Genomic DNA, 18,579 nt, shown 5'->3' on the forward strand with positions numbered 1-18,579 from the left:
TTACTGCTGCTGGCACCTTTGCAATCTCGCTCTTGTCCGCTATCAATTTAATCTTTATATTATTCACAGACTACTACAGTTATCTTCACTATATGCATCTTCTTCACTATTGCAGTTGTACAACACATTATTGTGGAGTATTTGTCCAATGCTCTCTTCCTATCTCTATTGCTTAAATGTGAACTCTGACTTCCTAACATTATCCCAAATCACCCTAAAATGGCTTCAGCATTCCCTGACAAAGCGTTGGTACGGCCTATAATATTCCCTCCTGATTGGCTGTGCTACAACATGTGATGTGATAGTTGCAAGGCATTATGGGAAATCCCACACTGTGGCACCTGAGGTGCAGGGTATTCAATTTTTCCTGGAACACTGGACCAAAATTCACGAACGATCCAAACTTTTTACAGACATTTGCCACATTCCCTAATAAAACCATGCCGCCTGAAATGTCCAAAATAATACAGTAAGAGCACATACTGAGAATTACACCCAGCATAAAGGATAGGAGAAGTGGAATTAAGCCTACAAAGTAAAGAACACTGTACCTACAGTCAAATATGGTGGAGGATCAAAGTTGTTTTGGGGCAGCTTTGCTGCCTCTGGCACTGGGTACCTTGTCTGTGTGCAAGGCTTCATGAAATCTGAAGATTACAAAAGGATTTTGGGTCGCAATGTAGTGCCCAGTGCCAGAAAGCTGGGTTTACGTCCTAGGTCATGGGTCTTCTAGCAAGACAATGATCCCAAACACACTTCAAGAAGCACCCAGAAATGGATGGAAAAAAGTGCTGGAGAGTTCTAAAGTGGCCAGCAATGAGTCTGGATCTAAATCCCCTTGAACACCTGTGGAGAGATCTTAAAATTGCTTTTGGGATAAGGCACCCTTCAAATATGATAGACCTGGAGCAGTTTGCAATAGAAGTCTTCCAAAATTCCAGTTGAGAGGTGTAAGAAGCTTGTTGATGGTTTTAGGAAGCGATTAATTGCAGTTATTTATTCCAAAGGTTATGCAATAAAATATTACGCTGAGGCTGCCTGCAATTTTGTCCGGCACATTTTTGTGGTTTTGTCTGAAATTATGTCCAATTTGCCTCTTTTTCTCTTCTACTTCATGTTCTGGGACAATTTCAAGGGTGCCAACACTTTCGGCCATAACTGTATACAGTACATCACATAGGAGACACTGAGACACTGCTGGCTGTATGCACCACAAAGAAGAAAGGCTATGCAGGCTGCCTATGAATATATATATATATATATATATATATATATATATATATATATATTATATATACAGGGTGCTCCAAAAGTAGGTGGCCAGAAAATAATAACATTTTTTTTGATTTATATATAAAATTATATTTACTAACACAAGCATAACATTGACAATTAAATTTTATTCTGAACAATAATACAAAAGCCCTTAAATTTTATCAACGCAGGTGCTCAAACTGTTTTCCATTACAATTTGCACAGCTTTGAAGTCTGCCTCTTACGCTTCGACAAACTTTTTTGCACAAGTCTCTTAAGTAATTAATGTCTGCCGTGCTATACAACAGTCTATCCACTATATTTCACACTTTGTTATAGTAGATACTAATAATAAAAGACAGGCAAGTGTCAGTAATACAGAAGCCCCTGTGCATTCATTCCTACAGGGGATTGATTCCAGATTTAATAGAGACCAGACTCCACATTGACATTATTATATCTGAGCTCAGCACCCTCTAAGAGGTGTAAAGTGCAAATAGTAATAAATACAATACTGGATTTTCTTCAATTTCGTTAAGCATAATCTCACTAAATTGCAGCCGCCTGTCTGGATCATCCTCCAATAAACCATGAATTAGATGTGGACGATAAGCTTTCCACCCAATAGATTTCAGGATTCACATGATAGAAGCTCGTGAAATTCCCAATTCCAAAGAGGCTCTTCTGGTGGACTTTTTTGGACTCTGAACAAATGTTTCAGGAAAACAAGTTGTTTATTATCTTCTGTACAGACTGTTTTGGGTCGACCAGTTTTTGGAGCATTAAGGATTGAGCCAGTGGCATTGAATTTGTCACAAATGCGGTAAATGGTTTGTCTCTTTGGGGCTTGATTACCAAATGGTTCAACCCAATTTGCTCTAACGGCTTCAGCATTTTGAGATTTCCATTACTCTGTTAAAATCCATTTTCTTTGATCTGTAGTTAAATTATTTGCCATTATGTGTTATCTGAATTATCTGAAAAGAAAACAGATTTGGGGGAGATCTATCTGTGAAAACTAGATCTGTGAAACTGGCTCAGTTGCCCTTAGCAACCAATCAGATTCCACCTTTCATTTTCCAAAGGGTCTGTGTTTCACTTTACACCATGTTTGATAAATCTCTACCTTCATAACCTTATTACACTTTCTGTCCACCTACTTTTGGACCACCCTGTATATATATATATATATATATATATATATATATATATATATCACATTGCAACACACTGTTGGCTGTATATATCAAAAAGGAGACAGACTCTGCCGGTTGTATGTATAACATAGATAGACTCTACTGGCTGTATATATCCCATAGGAGCCACAGAAGACAGACTCTGCTGGCTCTATAGATATATATACACTGCTCAAATAAATAAAGGGAACACTCAAATAACACATCCTAGATCTGAATGAATTACATATTCTCATTGAATACTTTGTTCTGTACAAAGTTGAATGTGCTGACAACAAAATCACACAAAAATCATCAATGGAAATCAAATTTATTAACCAATGGAGACCTGGATTTGGAGTCACCCCCAAAATTAAAGTGGAAAAACACACTACAGGCTGATCCAACTTTGATGTAATGTCCTTTAAACAAGTCAAAATGAGGCTCAGTATTGTGTTTGGCATCCACATGACCGCCCTACAATGCCTGGGCATGCTCCTGATGAGGTTGCGGATGGTCTTCTGTGGGATCTCCTCCCAGACCTGGACTAACGCATCCGCCAACTCCTGGATAGTCAGTGGTGCAACATTACGTTGGTGGATGGAGTGAGACCTGATGTCCCAGATATGCTCAATCGGATTCAGGTCTGGGGAACGGGTGGGCCAGTCCATAGCTTCAATGCCTTCATCTTGCAGGAACTGCTGACACCAGCCACATGAGGTCTGGCATTGTCCCGTATTAGGAGGAACCCAGGGCCAACCGCACCAGCACATGGTCTCACAAGGGGTCTGATGATCTCATCTCTCATCTCGGTACCTAATGGCAGTCAGGGTACCTCTGACGAGCACATGGAGGGCTGTGCGGCCGTACAAAGAAATGCCACCTCACACCATTACTGACCCACTGCCAAACCGGTCATGCTGAAGGATGTTGCAGGCAGCAGATTGCTCTCCACGGTGTCTCCAGACTCTGTCACGTCTGTCACAAGTGCTCAGTGTGAACCTGCTTTCATCTGTGAAGAGCACAGGGCGCCAGTGGCGACTTTGCCAATGCTGGTGTTCTGTGGCAAATGGCAAGCATCCTGCACGGTGTTGGGCTATAAGCACAACCCCCATCTGTGGACATCGGGCCCTCATACCACCCTCATTGAGTCGGTTTCTAACCGTTTGTGCAGACACATGCACATTTGCGGCCTGCTGGAGGTCATTTTGCAGGGCTCTGGCAGTGCTCCTCCTGTTCCTCCTTGCACAAAGGCGGAGGTAGCGGTCCTGCTGCTGGGTTGTTGCCCTCCTACGGCCCCCTCCACATCTCTTGGTGTACTGACCTGTCTCCTGGTAGCGCCTCCAGCCTCTGGACACTACGCTGACAGACACAGCAAACCTTCTTGCCACAGCTCGCATTGATGTGCCATCCTGGATGAGCTGCACTACCTGAGCAACTTCTGTGGATTGTAGAGTCCGTCTCATTCTACCACGAGTGTGAAAGCACAACCAACATTCAAAAGTGACCAAAACATCAGCCAGAAAGGACTGGTACTGAGATGTGGTCTGTGGTCCCCACCTGCAGAACCACTCCTTTATTGAAGGTGTCTTGATAATTGCCAATAATTTCCATCTATTGTCTATTCCATTTGCACAACAGCATGTGAAATTGATTGTTAATCAGTGTTGCTTCCTAAGTGGACAGGTAGATTTTACAGAAGTTTGATTTACTTGGAGTTATATTCTGTTGTGTAAGTGTTCCCTTTATTTTTTTGAGCAGTGTATATCACATAGCTGACATAGACTGCTGGCTGTACAGTATATACAGTATATCACAGAGGACACAGACTACTAGATGTATATATATCACTTTGGGGACAGACTGCTGGCTGTATATATCACAAAGAGGACACACTGCTGGCTGTACACATATATATATTCTGATAAAGTCACTGGTAAAGTGCTGGAGGGGAGATATATTTCCCTGAGGCCATTACCTTCAGTGAATTAAAACCATTAAGTTTCCTCCAGCATGTTATTTGCTGAGAGGGACCCCAGGAATGTGGATGATGCGGTCGGCCTCATAGAAAGATACCAGGTGGTCAAGAAGTCCCTAAGCCGGGCATGGTGTTAGTTCTGTCTTTGATCGACTGTCTGTCTCCTGGTGTGTTGATCAGCTGCTAATTTATCCATAAGCAGCTCCCACAATGCCCCTTACCTGATGATTTAGTCTGTCTTATAAATTTAGAAGCCGCTTAAGGGGTGCACGTGTGTGGGGTGCGTGCACGTGTCTTCTTGCGCCAAGTGTGGGCAGTTATTTCATTTGTCAGTTAATCATTGTAGGAGTCAGGTAACGACACTTTATACCCTCTTTAACTACGCACCGAAAAGATAGTACATATTCACACTAAGCAATGTTTCTATATGTTTTCACTCTCTCCCCTATAGTCCTTCACTTTCTACTAACCCCTCTAAGGCTGTGTCACCACGATGCGTTTTTTAAGCGTTTCTGCAGCGGCAAAAACGCTGCAGAAACACTTAAAAAACGCATGGTAGAAGGCCTGCCATGTTCCCCAATGATAATCCGCATGTGCTGTGCACATGATGCGGAAATTTCTGCTGCGGATTATCATTGCGGAAAAAAACGCAGCACTACCAATTATTTTGCGGAAGCGCTGCGTTTTCGCCGCCATTGACTTGCATTAGAACACATGTATTCCGCTTCACTAGATACGCACATGCTTAATACATGCGTTCAATGTGCGGATGGTACCCAGGTCTAGAGGAGAGGAGACTCTCTTCCGGACCAGGGGACCATAGAAACTGTAAAAAAAAAAGAATGGAATAAAAAATAAATGTTATATTTACCTTCTGGCGGCCCCCGGTCCCATTGTCCTCCCTTGCCAGCAGATCGCGATGGACTGGAGGACCTGCGCTGACGTCATAGTCATGTGACGGGTCACGCGACGCTGACGTCGGCAGGTCCTTCAGTGTACCGCGATCTGCCGGCAGCCAGGACGGAGCAAAGCAAGACTGCGGGGGCCATCGGAAGGTAAGTATAGATTTATTTTTTATTTTTAAACATTCTTTTGGTCACAGTATATAAATCCATGCCTTTTGCATGGATTTATATAGTGTGACCAAGTTGACAAGCACTTTCCAAGCGATGCTAAAATCGCTTGGAAAGCGCTTGTCAACCCGCATGCGGAAATGCATGTGAAGAACGCTTCACATCCGCATGTCCCTGGCAGGAAAAATACATGTACAATCCGCATGCGTTTTTTTCTGCCAGGGAGATGCAGGAACGCTCAGGAGAAATCCGGAGCATTTCTGCATCGTGGGCACATAGCCTAATACCTACACCTCATAATCAACTGTTCTTCTCTCCCTCCATCCTATCCCTCCATCTCACCTCCTCCTCAGAATTGTTCTTTAATATTCAATCCTCTGTCTCCAAACACAGCCACCTCATGCCCTCTCCAACTCCCACCTACTATCACTTTCTCTTCTCCTCCTCAGTGCTGGCGGTATCTCTCCAAATCCTGGCCCTCCTCACCACATCCTCACAGTCACTTCTACCTCTTATCCATGACCTACCACAAATTTCCGTAACCTCTCTAACCTTATACCCAATTGCCCAGCCACCGCATCCCCAATCCCACTAAAAGGAGCTCTCTGGAACGCTCGCTCTGTCTGCAATAAACTTTCCTACATCCATGATCTTTTCATTACTAACAAATTTTCCTTCCTCAGCATCACAGAAACCTGGCTCACACCCCCTGACACAGCTTCTCCAGCTGCACTTTCCTTTGGTGGATTCCATCTTTCCCACACACCCCGTTCCAGTGACAAGCATGGCAGAGGAGTTTGTATCCTCCTGTCAGATAACTGCTCCATCTCCCCAATTCCACTGATGCCCTCTGTTACTTACCCCTCTTTTGAGGCACACTGTGTGTGCATATACTCCCCCTCCAACTGGCTATCATTTACCGCCCCCCAGGGCCAGCCACCACTTTCTTTGACCACTTCACCACGTGGCTGCTTCACTTCTTTTCCGCTGACATCCCCACTATCATCATGGGCGACTTCAAATCCCCATTGACACTTCCTACTCATCTCTCTCTAAGCTTCTATCCCTCACTTCCTCCTTCAGCCTTGCTCAATGGTCTTCCGCAGCCACTCACAAAGATGGCCACACACTGGACCTCATCTTCGCCCACCTCTGTTCCCTATCTAACCTCTCCAACTCACCTCTCTCTCTATCTGACCACAACCTACTCACATTCTCTTCCCTCTCCTCCCCAGGTGCACAATCCCCACTCCACAAACTTGCATACCCTCGCAGAAATCTCAAACACCTCGACCTACACTCACTCTCTGAATTCCTTCTCCCTCTTACAGACATAAGTTCCTTATAATTGGGCGGGACTTCAGGCTGTTCTTGGACTTGTGGGGATAGGCGGGGTTGCCCACTAGCTGAGACCGGAGCCAGTTCGTCCATGAAGAATTCCCATTACAGTCAGAGGTGGATGAGTTCCCCCTGTGTGTTCTTGTTAGTGATGAGGATGAGACAGAGACACATGAGGATGATATTCCTGAACTGTGGGTTTCTGGGGAAAATATTGGTACCACGCAAATGCATGATTTTACATTGAAAGATGCATTTAACAATGTGACTGTGATAATGGGGTTGCTCAAGAGCCGGGGGCTGACCCCACATTCCCATATTTCACCTTGAATGAGGAGCTGCTTTATCGGGTCACTAAACCAAGAGGGGAAGTGATAGAGCAGTTGTTATTGCTGGGTCCCTATAGACATAGGGTATTAGATTTGGCCCATTCGCATGTCTTAGGTGGGCATCTGGGAGTAGACAAAACCTAAGATCGGGTCCTGCAGAGGTTCCACTGGCCTGGGTGTCACCGAGACATTGTTAATTTCTGCCAGTCTTGCCCTACTTGTCAGATAACTGCTCCTGTGTTCTATTTCCGGAGTCCCCTGGTTTCGTTACCCATTATAGCGATCCCGTTTAACCGAATTACCATGGACCTTGTAGGGCCCTTAGTTAAGACCGACTGGGGTCACCAATGCATACTGGTTGTGCTGGACTATGCAACATGGTACCCAAAGGAGGTACCATTGAAAAACTCCTCTGCCAGAAGAATAGCCCGAGAGCTGGCACATATCTTCTCCCGGGGGGGCCTACCAAAGGAGACCAGATCACCAGGGTGATGCCAATTGTAATGGAAAGCCTCCATCAAGCCCAAGAGGCCCAGGCATGGGTCGGTCGAGCAAGACTGAGACAACTTAGCCCTGGAGACCAGGTGTTTGTGTTGATCCCCACAGTGGAGAACAAATTCCTAGTGGACAAACGAGGTGGTAGAGAAGTTGAGTGATGTCAACTACAAGGTCCACCAACCAGGGAGAAGAAAGCCGTATCAAGTGTACCACATTAACCTGCTTAAAAACTTGGCAAGACAGGGAGCCGGTGGAAGCTATGTGCCTGTGAGCCCATCCCAAAGCCCAAGTCGAGGACGTCACAGTGGCAGAGACACTGTCATTGGCTTAGAAGCAACAGTGCCGAGAGCTGCTTCAGCAGAACCGGGACCTGTTTTCGGAGCTGTCAGGTTGTACGCAGGTGGTCGAGCATGAAATCTTGAGGGTGCCGCATGTGAGAGTGAATCATAGGCCGTATCGGATTCCCGAAGCCCGCCGTGAGGTGATCCCCAAAGAGGTGAGGAGAATGTTGAGTCTGGGCGTCATCGAGGAGTCAAACAGCGGCTGGTCCAGCCCCAATGTCCTTGTGCCATAACCGGATAGAGAATAGCAATTCTGTAATGACCTAAAGAAGCTGAATAGGTGTCAAAGTTTGACGCGTATCCGATGCCCCGCGTCTATGAGCTCATTGAGAGACTAGGGTCAGCCAGATATATCACCACCCTGGACCTAACGAAAGGGTACCCGCAAATTCTCCTGTCTCCAGATGCCAAGGAGAAGGTGGCTTTCTCTACTATTGATGGGTGCTTTCAGTACACCAGGATGCTATTCGGTCTGCAGGGAGCTCCAGCTACCTTCCAGAGGGCCATGGACCGGATCCTATTCTCTCACAAAAAGTATGCCGCAGCTTACCTGGATGACATTGTAATCTTCAGCCCGGATTGGAGAAGTCACCTGCCGAAGGTCCAGGCGATACTTGATGCGCTGAGGAAGGCTGGGTTTACAATAAACCCAAAGAAGTGCACCATGGGAATGAATTGAATAAGGTAGAGGCAATCCAAAATTAGCCGCAACCAGCCTCCAATATACAGGTTCTGGCATTTCTGGGAATTGTGGGGTACTATCGGCAATTTATCGTGAATTTCTCCATGATATTTGTACCCATGACTGACCTGCTTAAAGGGGCGAAGATGATGATGGCCAAATGGTCGGCTGAAGCGGAAGGAGCGTTACGGGAATTAAAGCTCTGTCTGTGTAAGCAGCCGGTCTTGATTGCTCCTGACTTTAATAAGGAGTTTGTGGTCCAGATGGATGTCTCGGAGGACGGATTGGGAGCCGTGATGTCCAAAGAAGTGAATGGGGAGGAACATCCCGTCTTGTATCTAAGCAGGATACTCTCTGCCAGTGAGAAGAACTATGCCATCGTTGAAAAAGAGTGCCTGGCCGTCAAGTGGCAGTTGATACCCTGAGATACTGTTAGGCCGAAAGTTCAGGCTAGTATCAGATTATGCGCCCCTGAAATGGATGAGGAAAAGGAAGGGGAAGAATGCCCGGGTGACTAGGCGGTTTCAAGCGCTCCAGGACTTTAATTTTCATGTGGAGCACAGGCCAGAGAAACTACATAGTAATGCAGATGCCCTATCCAGACTTCCCTGCTTAGCAAGTGAAGTTGCCAAAACCCCTGGCTTTGGGCAGGGGAGCGGGATATGTGACAAAGTCACTGGTAAAGTGCTGGAGGGAAGATACACTACCGCTCAAAACTTTGGGGTCATTTCGAAATTTCATTATTTTTGAAAGAAAAGCACATTTTTTTTCAATAAAGCTAACATTAAATGAATCAGAAATACACTCTATACATTGTTAATGTGGTAAATGACTATTCTAGCTGCAAACGTCTTGTTTTAATTGCAATATCTACATAGGTGTATAGAGGCCCATTTTCAACAACCACCACTCCAGTGTTTTAATGGTACATTGTGTTTGCTAACTGTGTAAGAAGGCTAATGGATGTTTAGAAAACCCTAGAAAACCCTTGCACAAGTATGTTAGCCCAGCTGAAAATGGTTTGGCTGATTTGAAAAGCTATAAAATTGACCTTCCTTTGAGCTAGTTGAGAATCTAGAGCATTACATTTGTTTGTTCTATGATGCAAATTGCCTCTTCAGAGATAAAGAGAACTTGTACTCTATAGCGCCACCTATTGGAAGCAGCAATCCTACAAGTCACAATCAACCCTTTAACGAGTTGTGCAATATGACTTAGGATAAAAGCCAAATCAGAATCTCAGTTTGCAGACACGGTGTTTCGGGCTGTTGGCCCTCGTCAGTGCAAAGTATGAGAACTGATTTGGCTAGGTGAGAGGCTCTGGACTGACCTTTGTTCTATGAAACTCTCAAAATAGCCAGAAAAAGAGAACTTTCATGTGAAACTTGACAGTCTATTCTTGTTCTTAGAAATGAAGGCTATTTCATGTGAGAAATTGCCAAGAAACTGAAGATTTCCTACAACGGTGTGTACCACTCCCTTCAGAGGAAAGTTAACAGGCTCTAATCAGAGTAGAAAGAGAAGTGGGAGGCCCTGCTGCACAGCTGAGCAACAAGGCAAGTACATTAGAGTCTCTAGTGTGAGAAATCGACGCCTCACAGCTCCTCAACTGGCAGCTTCCTTAAATTGTACACGCAAAACGCCAGTGTCACCGTCTACAGTGAAGAGGCGACTCCGGGATGCTGGCCTTCAGGGCAAAGTGGCAAAGAAAAAGCCATATCTGAGACTGGCTAATAAAAGGAAAACATTAATATGGGCAAAAGAACACAGACATTGGACAGAGGAAGATTGGAAAAAGGTTTTATGGACAGACGAATCAAAGTTTGAGGTGTTTGGATCACACAGAAGAACATTTGTGAGACGCAGAACAACTGAAAAGATGCTGGAAGAGTGCCTGACGCCATCTGTCAAGCATGGTGGAGGTAATGTGATGGTCTGGGGTTGCTTTGGTGCTGGTAAAGTGGGAGATTTGTACAAAGTAAATGGGATTTTGAATAAGGAAGGCTATCACTGCATTTTGCAACGCCATGCCATACCCTGTGGACAGCGCTTGATTGGAGCCAATTTCATCCTACAACAGGACAATGACCTACAGCACACCTCAAAATTATGCATGAACTATTTAGGGAAGAAGCAGGCAGCTGGTATTCTATATGTAATAGAGTCACCAGATCTCAACCCCATTGAGCTGTTGTGGGAGCAGCTTGACCGCATGGTACGCAAAAAGTGCCCATCAAGCCAACCCAATTTGTGGAGGAGCTTCAGGAACATGGGGTGAAATTTCTCAAGATTACCTCAGCAAATTAACAGCTAGAATGCCAAAGGTCTGCAATGCTGTAATTGCTGCAAAGGGAGCATTCTTTGACGAAAGCAAAGTTTGAAGGAGAAAATTATTCTTTCAAATAAAAATCATTATTTCTAACCTTGTCAATGTCTGGACTATATTTTCTATTCATTTTGCAACTCATTTGATAAATAAAAGTATGAGTTTTCATGGAAAACACAAAATTGTCTGGGTGACCCCAAACTTTTGAAAGGTAGTGTATATTGTTTTTTTATGTTTTGGCACTTTTACACAATAAAAACTATTTTATAGAAAAAAATATTTTTTGCATCGCTTTATTCTGAGAGCTATAACTTTTTTATTTTTCAGCCTTTGGAGCAGTATTGTGGCTTGTTTTTTTGCGGGACAAGATGATGTTTTCAGTGGTACCATTTTTATTTACATTCGTCATTTTGATCGCATTTTATTCCATTTTTTGTTCGGCGGTATGATGATAAAGCATCGTTTTTTGCTTCTTTTTTTTTTTTAAAGTGTTCAATAAACGGGTTAACTAGTGGGACAGTTTCATAGGTCAGGCCGTTCCGGACGCAGCAATACCAAATATATGTACTTTTATTGTTTTGTTTTTTATTTCATAAGATTATTTATTTATGGGTACAATATATATATATATTTTTTTGATTATTTTTTTCATTTTTTTTTTAATATTTTTACACTTTGTTTTTATTTATTTTTTTACTTACTGACATTTTTCTTACTTTTACACATTGTCTCACTATGGGACTTTCAGTTTTTACATTCTGATCGGCTGTATAGCACAGGAATGCAGCACCATCACTGTGCTATACAGTCTGTCAGAGTTGCACTTTGGTTGCGCACTGCGCATGACCAAAGTAACTTCTTGCCTCCTGGTGACCCGAATGTTGTCATGATGACATCGGGTCACCATGACAACATCCGGGTCCCGACTAGGACACCGGAGAGGAGGTAAGTATCGGCGCTTACCTCCCCTTGCTCCCGCAATGCTGCCTGCACATAGCACCGGGTGTCAGCTGTGACAAGCAGATGACACCCGTCGGCGATCGCGCCGGCACAGCCTGTGTGCGGACGAAAACGCCAAGGAGTACTAATACGTATCTGGCTCTTAAGTCCCAGGGGACAGATACGTATTAGTATGCCTTGGGCCGGAAAGGGGTTAAACAATATTTGCACCACATTTTAAAATGTATCCAGGTCTACTACAAAGAACGGATATAACTAAAGATGTGCTGATCAATTTGTGGGACTCCGGGTCCAGCGTTCAGGTCAGTGGCACTTGGCGGCTAAACGGGAGGCCGCGAATCTCTTACCTGATGTCACTTGTTTGTTCTTTACTTACAATGTACTTATAATTTACTTGCACTGACAATGCGCTCTGTTGCCAGCTCATTATTTCTGATCAGAGCCGGTGAGAGAGCGCATTGTCACTGTGCACTGAGAAGAACAGAGCACAGAGACAGGAATCTGCTGAGCATCTGTCAAAATTGACAACCGACACATGCTCAGCAGAGCAAGAACTTGGCCTGAAATGGGGGTCACTTTGTTTGAGGGTGGGGGCAGAGGTTGTACCAGTGACTGCAGCCTCTGCCTCCTGATGACAGCTCATTTGAGAGAACCGCATGCACTGGGGATTCTCAAATGCAGCGTCATCAAAGAAGAAGTGAAAAAAAATAAAGAAGTTAGAGTAGTGAGGGAAGGATAGGGAATTTTTTAAATTAAGGTATATTGGAAAAAAAAAGATCAGATTATTACATTAGATAGATAGAGATTTAAGTGGCTTACCACCTCCCACCATGCAAGACCGCCATCTTACCTATCAATCCAGGCTGCACACTTTGCTCCAGTATCTGTTGTGTCTCTTGTCTGACTGCTTAGGGCGGCGGCGTGGCTACTGCCTGATTCTTATAGTTACTATGTGCGCACTCCTAATGCCTCCCCAGCCTATTGCTGTGAGTCACTGGATGCCTAAACCCCCTCCACCCAGTAGGGGGTGCCTGAGCAACACTTTTATTCAGTGTGTTCTGTGCAACTGAGTTGCCAGGTCCTGTCCTGTGCTGGCCTTAGTGAACAGAACCTACAACTTTTCTCCAGCATGCTATATTTTGGTGTAAAATCACCATTGTGAAGGGAGTGGTTTTGTGTGAATGACATAGAGATGGGAGGGAAGTCATTCACCTACCTCCCCTCAGGGTGTGGCTGAGCAAGGTTAAATGCTCAGTCTCTGTTTTTTTTTCTGTTGTGGGGAGTTTGGAGAGACAAGTCTCCAGGCTGTGTAACCTTAGCACACATATGGACTGTGTTACCATTTGTCTTTTGTTTTACCATTATGCCAACAAGACTGAGTTTATTTTTGCGGAAGTCCGCAGTGCTTTATGCTGACACAAAAAAACCTGCAGATGAAACCGTTCCTGTGTCTACTTCCAACTGCAGTCGAGTGAGTCATCTTGGCATAGCATATACCGCAGTATGTGAGTCATGTTCCCTCAGCCTCGTGTACCCTCTAGATTACCAACCCTGGTCATATGCCCTGGAATGGATTACCATATCCCGGTTCTGTCATCCATGAGGTAAGTGTCTATTCTAACAGTTTACCACTACGGATGAACCTGGTCTGAAAGCAGTTCTCTCACAGAGAAAATAGAAACGCTCGGTCAAGCCAAGCGTTCTTTTATATGGGAGCGGCGTAGAAATGGCTGTCAGTTGAACAATCGTTGAGCTGACCAGTTATCTAATGTGTTTGACCAGCTCAAGAGGAGAAGGAAGCATATATGTACATGTTTGTTATATTCGCTTGTTTTATTGATTTATGTAAATTTGTTTAAACAACAGTGACTATGACTTTTATATGACTTTTCCTTATGAAGACTCAGAAAAATGGGCACAATAGTTTGAAAACATTAATCCCTTCAAATTGGCCAATTTCAAATTTTGCTTTTTGCGCTTTCGTTTTTTCCTCCCCTTCTTCCCAGAGCCAAATTGTGTTAATTGCTCTTAAATTTTGATAGATTGAACCTTTCTGAACATGGCAATATCAGGTGTACTTTTTTTAATATCTTTATTCTTAATGGGGGAAAAGAGGGCCGATTTGAATATTTTTTTCATATTTAAACTCTTCACCAACACCACCTTCATGACCAGGCCAAATTTAACAATTCTGACCAGTGTCACTTTATGTGGTAATAGCTCTGGAACGCTTCAACGGATCCCACCGATTTTAAGATTGTTTTTTCATTACATATTGTACGTCATGATAGTGGTAACATTTATTCAAAATGACTTGCATTTATTTGTGAAAAAATTAAAAATTTGGCAAAAAGTTTAAAAATTTCGCAATTTTCAAACTTTAAAAGATTTTGCCCTTGAATCAGAGAGTTATGTCACACAAAATAGTTAATAAATAACATTTCCCACATGTCAACTTTAAATCAGCACAATTTTTGAAACATATTTTTTTTGTTAGGAAGTTAAAAGGGTTAAAAGTTGATTAGCGATTTCCCCTTTTTTTTCAACCATATTTACAAAACCTGTAAGTCTTCACAAGGTTGGCACACACTGTTGCTGGTATGTTGGCCCATTCCTCCATGCAGATCTCCTCTAGAGCAGCAATGTTTTGGGGCTGTCGCTGGGCAACACGGACTTTCAACTCCCTCCAAAGGTTTTCTATAGGGTTTAGATCTGGAGACTTACTAGGCCACTCCAGGCCCTTGAAATGCTTCTTACAAAGCCACTCCTTCGTTGCCCTGGTGGTGTGCTTGGGATCATTGTCATGCTGAAAGACCCAGCCACATTTCATCTTCAATGCTCTTGCTGATGGAAGGAGGTTTGCACTCAAAATCTCACGATACATGGCCCCATTCATTCTTTCATGTACATGGATCAGTCGTCCTGGTCCCTTGCAGAAAAATAGCCCCAAAGCATGATGATGCCACCACCATGATTCTCAGAAGGTATGGTGTTCTTTGGATGCAACTCAGCATTCTTTCTCCTCCAAAGTTGTGTTTCTACCAAACAGTTCTACTTTGGTTTCATCTGACCATATGACATTCTCCCAATACTCTTCTGGATCATCCACATGCTCTCTAGCAAATTTCAGATGGGCCCGGACATGTAATAGCTTAAGCAGAGGGACATATCTGGCACTGCAGGATCTGAGTCACTGGCGGCGTAGTGTGTTACTTATGGTAGCCTGTGTAACGTTGGTCCCAGCTCTCTGCAGGTCATTCACTAGGTCCCCCTGTGTGGTTCTGGGATTTTTGCTCACCGTTCTTGAGATCATTTTGACCCCACGGGGTCAGATCTTGTGTGGAGCCCCAGATCTAGGGAGATTATCAGTGGTCTTGTATGTCTTCCATTTTCTAATTATTGCTCCCACAGTTGATTTCTTCACACCATGCTGCTTGCCTATTGCAGATTCAGTCTTCCCAGCCTGGTGCAGGGCTACAATTTTATTCCTGGTGTCCTTCGACAACTCTTTGGTCTTCACCATAGTGGAGTTTGGAGTGTGACTGTTTGAGGTTGCGGACAGGTGTCTTTTATACTGATGATAAGTTCAAACAGGTGCCAGTACTACAGGTAATGAGTGGAGGACAGAGGAGCCTCTTAAAAGAAGTTACAGGTCTGTGAGAGCAAGAAATCTTGCTTGTTTGTAATTGAACAAATACTTATTTTCCACCAAAATTTGAAAAAAAATTCTTTCCAAATCAGACAATGTGATTTTCAGGATTTGTTTTCTCATTTTGTCTCTCATAGTTGAGGTCTACCTATGATGTCAATTCCAGGCCTCTCTCATCTTTTTAAGTGGGAGAACTTGCACAATTGGTGGCTGACTAAATACTTTTTTTCCCCACTGTAGGTCACAGAAAATACCCAAAAGTGACACCATTCTAGAAACTGCACCTTTCAAAACCACATTCAAGTTTATTAACCCTTTAGGTGCTTCACATCAACTGAAGCAATGTGGAAGGAAAAAATAAACATTTTACTTTTTTCAGAAAAATTTTACTATAGCCCCAAACTTTTATTTTCACAAGTGTAACAGGAGTAAATGGACCCCAGAAATTTCTTGTGCGCTTTCTCCTGAGTACGCTGATGCCACACATATGGGGAAAACTACTGTTTGGGTGCACGGCAGGGCTCGGAAGGGAAGGTGCAACATTTGACTTTTTGAACGCAAAAATGGCTGGAATCGAGAGTGGATGCCATGTCACGTTTGGAGAGCCCATGATGTGTCTAAACAGTGGAAAACCCCCACAAGTGACCCCATTTTGGAAATTAGATGCCTCAAGGAATTTATCTAGATGTGTGGGGAGAACCTTGAACCCCAGGTGCTTCACAGAACTTTATAACTTAAAGCCGTGAAAATAAAAAAAATCACATTTTTCCCACAAGAATGTTTTTATAGCACCCAAACTTTTTATTTTCACAAGGATAACAGTAGAAAATAGACTCCAAAATTTGTTGTGCAATTTCTCCTGAGCACGCCAATACCCCAGATTTGGGGAAAACTACTGTTTTGGTGCACGGCAGGGCTCAGAATGGAAGGATAACTGTTTAGGCAGACAGACTTTGATAGAATGGTCTGGCGTCATGTCGTGTTTGGAGAGCCTCTGATGTGCCTTAACAGTGGAAACCCCCACAAGTGACCACATTTTGAAAACTAAACCCCTCAATGAATTTATCTAGAGGTGTGGTGAGCACCTTGAACCCACAGGTGCTTCCCACAACGATGAAATATGGAAAGGAAAAAATAGATTTTTCACACAAAAATTTTGGAACCAAGTTTTTTCATTTTCACCAGGATAGTAAGAGATAATGGACCCCGAAATTTGTTGTTCAATGTCTCCAGAGTACAATGATACACCATATGTGGTGGAAAACTACTGTTTGGGAGCACAATAGGGATTAGAAAGGAATGAGTGACCTTTTGAAATTCAGACTTTGGTGGCATTATCTGTGGGCGTCATGTTCAAGCTTAGAGAGCCCCAGATGTGACTGAACAGTGGAAATCCCCCACAAGTGACCCTATATTGGAATTAATCTAGTGTTTCCTGGTAAGTGAATTTTATAATGTAATGGCGTACGTCAGTTGTGTAGACTGCATCAGGTTGGCATACGCTAGTCGTGTAGAGTACATCATGTTGGAATAAGTTAGATGTCCAAGTCAGAGTCAGAAATGAATTTAGTAGTCCATAGATGTGTGGTACAGTTTGAAGCATTCTTTTATACACAGGCCAGGTTTGTTGGGGCAGGTGTTGCTTTGATAAGTGGTGTCCTTTTTTATCCCCCTTCTATAACACAATCAGCACCTCTTTTGCGGCCTTCCTTTCTTTCTGGTTTGAGGGACCTCATCTGGGAAATGTTGCCCTGGTATAATACAGGCACCTTCAGTTCCAGTAGTACTGGGCCCTTCCCATCCTGAATTCCAAATATTAGGGCCTTGATCACTACCTCCTGGAACCGAAGAAAGGTTTCGGTCTGGCCTGCTCATCGTGATAGCACAAAAACCGTTATACATTGCCATCTGTACGACGTGCACGGCCAGCTTCTATACAACACTTTGGCTTTTCTAATGACACTGTACGGCTGGAGGACTTGATCAGACAAAGCAACTTTCCCAATGTTGTTGTTGTACCCCAGGATAGTCTGGTTTGGTGACCTGTGTAGAGAAACCTAATACAGCGGTGTGGGTGCTGCCTTTACCGTGTATGGTGGTCAAGAAAAGGACATCCCGCTTGTCCTTCACCATCAGATTGCTGTTGCTACATTGGTCTCAGCTCTCACCCTTTCTGAGCAGCTACCCAATTAGAGTCTTAAGCAGGCTTCTCTCATTTTTCAGACAGTACCACATGCTGCAGTAGCTCACACAGGAAAGGACTTGAAGAGTGGGATGCTGGTATTAAAGTTATCTATGTAGAGGGGTTAATTTTGATCAAGAAGTGGTTGCACCAAATCTCACACAATTTTCCCACTCACTACCAGGATAGAGTGACATTCAGGGGTTGAATTTGGGTGTCCTTCCCTTCATAAACTCAACCTCTGGTTGAGTTTAATTTCATACCTGGTCCTCTTACTGGGCAGGTATTGTCAGAATTTGAGCCTCCCCTTGAAATGCATTAGGGACTCATCCACACAAATGTCCCTTTGGGGAACGTATACCTCAGCAAACTGGTTGCTGAAGTGATCAATGTGACCTGCCAAACTTTGAAAAGTCGGTCAAAGTTGAGGTCATCTTGGGGAGGACACCTTGCATTATCATTGTAATGCAAAAATTTATGGACAGCCTCAAATTGTTTACGGGTCATAACCAAGAGGAACTGTTTTGTATAAAACATCAACACTCCAATATCGGCGAAGTTCTGTCTTCTTTACTAACCCCATATGAAGGACAAGGCCCCAAAATGTCATCATGTCTACAGAAATCAGTTAGAAAATGATGAAGGGCGGTTTTGGACCAAAAAAATGTTCAGCATACAAATTGGTCTGCACCACCACAAGGTTTACAAAATCAAAGAAAAATATACTTTGAAAAAGTCAATTTCTGTGAGGCCGTTAGTGTCAAATTTGATTCCTGATTGCACCACAAAATCAG

The sequence above is a fragment of the Phyllobates terribilis genome, unplaced genomic scaffold (genome assembly GCF_046119375.1).
Source record: "Phyllobates terribilis strain yellow unplaced genomic scaffold, ASM4611937v1 Scaffold_2__4_contigs__length_985480577, whole genome shotgun sequence".
Classification (NCBI taxonomy): Eukaryota; Metazoa; Chordata; class Amphibia; order Anura; family Dendrobatidae; genus Phyllobates; species Phyllobates terribilis.